This window comes from Periplaneta americana, chromosome 17 (assembly GCF_040183065.1).
Source record: "Periplaneta americana isolate PAMFEO1 chromosome 17, P.americana_PAMFEO1_priV1, whole genome shotgun sequence".
NCBI classification, from domain to species: Eukaryota; Metazoa; Arthropoda; class Insecta; order Blattodea; family Blattidae; genus Periplaneta; species Periplaneta americana.
In genome coordinates this window covers 55324960-55332870 of record NC_091133.1, presented here as the reverse complement: position 1 = coordinate 55332870, position 7911 = coordinate 55324960, and the positions used below count along the sequence as shown (strand labels likewise).

At 37.8% G+C, this 7911-nt stretch overlaps 1 non-coding gene across 1 annotated transcript; it reads left to right on the top strand.

The window, feature by feature from the left end:
• The first annotated feature begins 5925 nt into the window (after positions 1-5925).
• TRNAY-GUA (transfer RNA tyrosine (anticodon GUA)) lies at positions 5926-5997 on the top strand. Its single transcript has one exon. It is a non-coding gene; the product is annotated as a tRNA-Tyr (tRNA).
• Positions 5998-7911: the final 1914 nt, after the last annotated feature.

Here is a 7911-nt window from a genome sequence, read left to right as displayed (position 1 = left end):
GAAAGAATGGAGATCTTTTTCCGGAAGAAAGTGACAGTCCTCCAAAGGAAAGAATGGACATCTTTTTATCGGAAGCAAGTGGCAATTCTCCAAGGAATGGAGATCTTTTTCCACAAGCAAGTGGCAGCCCTCCAGAAGAAAGAATGGAGATCTATTTTCCTGAAGAAAGTGGCAGTCCTCCTGGGAAAAGAACTGAGATCTTTTTTCCGGAAGAAAGTGGCAGTCCTCCAGGGGAAAGAATGCATATCTTTTTCAGGAAATAAGTGGCAGCCCTCCAGAGGAAATAATGGAAATCTCTTTTCCGGAAGAAAGTGGCAGTCCTCCTGGGAAAAGAACTGAGATCATTTTCAGGAAGAAAGTGGCAGTCCTCCAGGGGAAAGAATGCATATCTTTTTCAGGAAATAAGTGGCAGCCCTCCAGGGGAAATAATGGAGATCTATTTTCCGGAAGAAAGTGGCAGTCCTCCTGGGAAAAGAACTGAGATCATTTTTCCGGAAGAAAGTGGCAGTCCTCCAGGGGAAAGAATGCAGATCTTTTTCAGGAAATATGTGTCAGCCCTCCAGGGGAAATAATGGAGATCTATTTTCCGGAAGAAAGTGGCAGTCCTCCTGGGAAAAGAACTGAGATCATTTTTCCGGAAGAAAGTGGCAGTCCTCCAGGGGAAAGAATGCAGATCTTTTTCAGGAAATATGTGTCAGCCCTCCAGGGGAAATAGTGGAGATCTATTTTCCGGAAGAAAGTGGCAGTCCTCCTGGGAAAAGAACTGAGATCATTTTTCCGGAAGAAAGTGGCAGTCCTCCAGGGGAAAGAATGCAGATCTTTTTCAGGAAATATGTGTCAGCCCTCCAGGGGAAATAATGGAGATCTATTTTCCGGAAGAAAGTGGCAGTCCTCCTGGGAAAAGAACTGAGATCATTTTTCCGGAAGAAAGTGGCAGTCCTCCAGGGGAAAGAATGCAGATCTTTTTCAGGAAATATGTGTCAGCCCTCCAGGGGAAATAATGGAGATCTAGTTTCCGGAAGAAAGTGGCAGTCCTCCTGAGAAAAGAATTGAGATCTTTTTCCGGAAGCAAGTGGCAGTTCTCCAGGGGAAAGAATAGAGATTTTTTTCAGGAAGAAAGTGGCGGCTCTCGAGGGGGAAAATGGAGATTTTTCCGGAAGCAAGTATCAGTCCTCCAGGGGGAAGAATGGAGATCTTCTTCCATAAGCAAGTGAGAATCCTCCAGATGAAAGAATGGAGATCTTTTTCAGGAAACATGTGACAGTCCTCCAGAGGAAAGAATGGAGATCTTTTTTCCGGAAGATAGTGGCAGTCCTCCTGGGAAAAGAACTGAGATCTTTTTTCCAGAAGCATGTGGCAGCCTTCGAGGGGAAAGAATGGAAATCTTTTTCCGGAAGCAAGTGTCAATCCTCCAGGGGAAAGAAAGGAGATTTTTTTTTTTGGAAACAAGTGGCAGTCCTCCAGGGGAAAGAATTTAGATTTTTTATAGGAGCATGTGATAGTCCTTCAAGGGAAATAATGAAGAGTAAATGGCAGTCCGTTAGGGGAAAGAACAATTTTACGTAAAGGAGAGAAGTTGAAGTTTTATTTATATACACCTACACGTAACTGTTTTCGAGCTGTTACCTGATGCAATGCAACTTCTTGGTTTTTGTGACCACCTGTATAATTTATACTTTATTTCCTTTCTTGTCAGAAGGTAGTATTTTCTTAAAAGTCTTGCAAAGACTTTATCAGTTCTCAATTGGAATTGTTGGCCTGCACAGAGATCTGTATGCAAAGCGGAGAACTTCATGAGTGAGAATTATTTCGCGTCTATACTTTGCCTGGATCAATCAGCACAGCGATTTCACTCGTACGAGACGGTTATACTCGACGCGGGATCACCGGGTTTATCAATCGGTCTAAAATATCGGTCGCCCTCGGCCAGGTTTGAACCTTGAACCTCGGGTTTGATGGCAGTAGACGATTCTCTTTAAGTCTGAGTGCTACTCGGAAACATTGAACTAATATGTACAATGGAAACCAGACGTTGGAGCCGGTCACTGAAATGCAGGAACGTCGCCGCGAGCGCTGAAGTCTCGCTGAGTACACATTGCCAGGCAACGCAAGGGGAAAGGGGACAGTTCAGTTTTATTAGAAGTTTCAGATTGGATGGATAATTAATTTTGTGGAAGCCATTAATCAAGCAGGTCTCCAGAGTTCGTTATTTGCTCGTGTTCTGCATATAATTTCTGTCTTTTATTTTTCTGGCACAAATTAACGTTTTGTGTTGTCTTAGAGACCTGGCATCGTGCAGGCTCTATGCCAACAGAGTCCGACTCTGTGTCGAATATTCTGATTGTTTTATTGATTTATTTCATCATTTATTCCTTTGTCTTCTTTGTTCATTTTTATTTAATTTCTCTTTGATTTCATTCTTTTCTTCTTGTTTCTTAGATCCATTTGGTTTATTTATTTCTAATTTTTCTTTTACTTAAATGTTTTAATAATTTATTTTCCCTCCTTCGTTTCTATTTCTTTTTTTCTTTCTTTCTTTCTTTCTTTCTTTCTTTCTTTCTTATTTTTCTCTCTATCTTTAGATGTTTCTGTTTCATTTCTATCTATCCTTCCTCTGCTTTTCACCTCGTTTTATTACATTCGTTATCTCTTTCTTTGCTTCTCTTGTTTTTCTTTTCTTGTCTGTTTTCTTTCTGAAGATATTACATTTTAGTGGTTATTCGTCTTTTTATTTCCTAATGTTGAATAACATTTATCTGGCCACCGACATAGCTCAGTCGGCTGAGGCGCTTGCCTGCCGATTCACAGTTGCGTTCGGGCGTGGGTTCGATTCCCCCTTGGGCTGATTACCAGGTTGAGTTTTTTCCGAGATTTTTTCCAACTGTAAGACGAATTTCAGGTAATCTATGGCGAATCCTTGGCCTCATCTCGTCATCACTAATCCCATCGACACTAAATAACCTAGTTGTTGATACAGCGTCGTTAAATAATCGACCAAAAACATTTATCTACGAGCCTGCACTAGAAACAAAATTAAGTCAAACCTATTGGCCTGTCCCATCATAAGAGATAGAGAACACAAACCTAGATTGTTGTTATTATTGATTAGAGCTGAAGAAAATAAAACTACAAAGACTATTGTTGATTAGAAGTTATTTCAGGTAGTAACACAAACTAATATTAAGGAATATTACGGTTGTGTATTATAAACATATTCTTTAAACATTTAAAACAAGATAGAGGATAAAAAAAGCCGAAATTTGTTGTCTCAAGACTAAGCCCCAAAGAATGAGGAAGCAGTTATGAAGTAGCCTAATTCACGAGAAGGATCCTCATTGTCAGACTTAAATGCGGGGAATGTAAGCCTAAAGACATGTGAAAAGAAATATGAAACTTTTATTTGGAATACCAAACATCCTTACAATTCCAGCCATGCTCACAATAACAAGCACGAACAGCATAAACATTTCTCGCAATTTTAGGAATTCGACGAATCTTCTATCACTTTTTCTTCCCTTTTCTCCTGCCATTTTATTGTTAGGTATCTTTTCCCTCTTTTCCAACCTTTTCCCATTTTTCTTACTTTATTCACATCTTCCTTATCTTTATTCACATCTTCCTTATCTTATTTTGTATTCCTCTAAGCCTATTGCTTTTGTTCGCTTCTTTTCTTTGAGATCTTTATTAAGTTTTGGTAGTGATTCTTCACAGATGAATACTTAATTCGTCTATTTTTCTTTCGTATTTTTTCTTTAATTTCTTCTTCTCTTTCACTCCCTTCCATTTGCTTTCTTTGTTTCGTGTTTAGTTCCATCGACTTATTCATTTCTATTCTCCTTTTCTTTAATGCTTTCATATTTTATTCTTCCCTTCATCATTCCCTGCCTTTCTGTCTCCCTTTCTTTTCGATCGATTGATTTCTTTCTATTTTTTTCATTATCTTGATTTATTTTTCCTCTTTTTCGTTTCCTTTTTATTTTCCATTTTTCGTTCTCCTATTTTCGTTCTCCGACCCTGTCCCCTTTATCCTATATTTGTTATACATATTAGCTGTCTCAGTACATTATTGGACTTCAGTAGTTATTATCCATAAGCTAACAAGTATATAAGACTTTGTTGGTAGTGTTGTTTACATCTGAGGGCAAAAGAAACTCCATTTCATATCGAAATTTGTTGTCTTCATTTGTAAGCAGTTATCCCAGAGCGTAAGTTATTGTTGGAGCGTGTGAGTGTGATGTATTCGCATTCCTCTGCGAGGTGAGTTATAGCTCCTCTCAGTTTAATGATTCAGCCTCCAGCTTGTAGAAAATGGTGGCCGTCCAGCTATGAGAAATCGAACGAATTCCAGAGCAGTTGTACTTATCGTTTAACCCACATCATCGTTTTTTAGCTGTTACTGCTCGCAGGGAAAGGAAATATCCTCTTCTGGGTTCATACGGACCATGCCAAAACATTCAGACCGCAAAGAACAGAAGCTAAGTTTGTTTTTATAAGTCATTATTTTTATTTCGAAACTACAGGCGATGAAAAATTTGGTTTAGCCCATATTATAAGTACATCAGACTGGCAACTCACATTCATGTCCTAAGCGGGATGTTATCCCAAGACGTGGTTCCTCACGAAATTCAAACTGAGCCATCATGTTGCAACTTATATCAATATAAACTGTAAATAAATAAATTCGAGGCAGGCAGCATCGGAGATATGGCGATACAACCGCAAGTTTTATGCGTGACTACGTCGGTATAAGCACGCAAAAATCCTCAAGTGTATTAGTCAAGTAAATATATAATTTTATTTATACCAGGTCATCATTTCGTATGCATTGAGAGTAGACATCTCATTTGTGCTGCACAGGCCTCGACATTGTGAATTTTCTCTCTTCACTCAACTTCACTCGTGAATTTTTCTAATTTTGCTTGTCAACTGCTGATTGTTGCTCAATTGAGATTGTATCCGGGTTCATTGAAAATTGTTTGACACCTCTGCGAACGTTCTATCGCTTCGCGTTCTCGAGTTACACTGCGTCGGCTGTCGCGCGACCCTCAAATTCGTGCCTCTTCATCCCCCCTCCCGCGTATCGCTAGATGACATCACCAGCTCCAACACAAAGTTACGATGGATACATCTATCCTTCGTCTGTTTATCGATATTTGTTTCATTCGAATATGTTGCAGTTTAGTTATTATAGGCGCGAAAAAACTCGCCTGAAAATATGTCGGTCGACTTTCTGGGATAGCACCCTCGCGCTAACAACTGGACCGAACTTATAGACGTATTCACGTAAAAATATATGAACGAAATAAATTATAGCCTATGTAAAAAGGAATGAAACTGACTGCCCTACTAAATATCTAATAGTTCGTTGAACAGTAGTATTATATGTTTTATACAATATATCGTAGGTCTATTCTCCAGCCGCTAGCTAGCTCTGGTCATACGTAGTTCCGATTTGATTTTTTAAAAAGTGTGAGTTCTGTGGACGAAACAATATTTTTGGTACGATGAAAGAGTAATGGAACGGAGGAAAATTCTCTCCGGCGCCGGGATTTGAACCCGGGTTTTTAGCTCTACGTGCTGATGCTTTATCCACTAAGCCACACCAGATACCACCCCGGCGTCGGACAGAATCGTCTCAGTTTTAAGTTCCATCTCTTGGGTTCCCTCTAGTGGCCGCCCTCTGCACTACGTCATAGATGCCTATGAACGAAGGACTGAAGTCCATACATGTGCTGAGGTGCACTCGTTATGAGTGACTAGTTGGCCGGGATCCGACGGAATAAGCGCCGTCTTAAATCACGAAGTGATTTACGCATATCATATATATTATTTAATGTACCGAAGTACATATGATATTTCCATGCAGATATTCTGCGCCATCATACGATGAAAGAGTAATGGAACGGAGAAAAATTCTCTCCGGTATCCGGTGTGGCTTAGTGGATAAAGCATCAGCATGTAGAGCTGAAAACCCGGGTTCAAATCCCGGCGCCGGAGAGATTTTTTCTCCGTTCCATTACTCTTTCATCGTATGATGGCGCAGAATATCTGCATGGAAATATCATATGTACTTCGGTACATTAAATAATATATATAATATTTTTGGTACCAAAAGTAAATATTTCGTTCATTGTTATATGTGTTCTAACACGAAACCAAATTGTATTTGTAACTATCAATCAAGTGCGGTATGTTCCCCCATCATCTGGTGAGTAAATACATAACTTAAATTAATTTCCATTATTTATTCTCATTTCTAGTTTAGGGAGCCATATTTGTTTCAACATGCACCCTCTTGTACCTTGCATCACAAAACATCTTGTACCAAGGAACATGTTCTAAGGTACATGATGCTATCGGTTTTTGTTTTTCTTTTACTTTAAGATTATGCCACGAAGTAAGTATGGAGTTAACAGGATACCAGTTGATCCAGATGCCGTGAAGAAAGTTGTTGAAGCAGTTATGGCTCCTCCAGGAATTAAAATCTCAATCAGAGAAGACTGCAAATGATGGCAAATATATTTTTTAAATTATTGTGAGTTTTTACAGCTATATTTCCACCTATATTTCTTGTGTTCCAATGTTCCAAGGTGCAAGAGGGTACGCTGCAAGGTACACGAACCTGTTGTACTATGGATCACTTTACATATGCTTTCATTTTATTTTTTCATCCTCAATAGATCTGTAAAACAGGAAAATATATGTAGGAAGTTGTAAAGGAATCTTCAATAATTATTTCAAGTATTTTTTCATTTAAAAATATCATTTTCCAAAAAAAAAATAATAATAAAAAAATAAAATAAAACGTGAAAAGTGATTCAAGGTACAACAGTCTCCCCTAATTAAAAGGGGACTTTCTAGGTTTTACGGAACATATGACAAGATTATCTGCAAGCGAATTTTATACAGTGGATTAAGAAATATTATATAACATCTTATAAATAAGCGAAACAATAAAAGTAAAACAATAAAAGTGCGTATGTTAATACATATATAGGTAAGTAGGTGGGTGGATGGTTTGTATAGGTTCGAAGGATAGATGATTGGATGAGTAGATTATATGAATGGATTGGTGGATGGTTACATGTGCATTAGAGATGAACAAAACTAACTGCCGCTCTCGCTCGCTGTGTTCGTTGCATTTGTCTTTCGAGTCTCGTCTCGTCATTCTCGTGCGCTTCGAGTCTTGCCCATCATTCTCGAAATAGCATTTGGTCGGCGTGGAAAGATTTCATAACTTTGAATAACATACATAATTGAAATAAATAACATTATAAATGTTTAAATGAGACAAAAAGACAAAAACAGAACAGTATCTTAGTTATCAAAATGTTCTGGTTCTATTATATTATATTACCTATGGTTGTAATATAAATAGAAAAAAAAAAAACAATTCTCAAATAAATTTCCAACAAACGTAAAACATAACGTTAATATCTTTTTACTTGACATTGCACACTTGATCTCAAACATATGAAAAGAAAATTCCTAGCCTTTCAATAAGGGCTTAGTAATTAAATAAAGATTGAGGAACGGATTAGCATACACTGAAAGGTAGAGATGATGTTTCAAATAGGCTACTTGATTGTTTATACATATATGAGGCACTCAGAAGCAAAGTGATACAAGTGACATTTAGTAAGTTTTGAGATGTGACATTGAAGTTGAAACGGAAATTAAAAAATCTGTTACAGGACTATGTTGCTGTAAATTTACAGTTGTATATGTTGGTACCTATATTTTTTAACTTCTAAATAGAAATTATCTATTCTAAAACAGTTTAGGTAAAATAGGGTCCTAAAGTCACTTGTATTATTTTGCCACGAAAATATTTTTGTGGAAAAGTAATATAAGTGCAAGGGTTTTCAGTATTTTTATATTATTTAAAACAAGAACAAGGACATTGCTTAC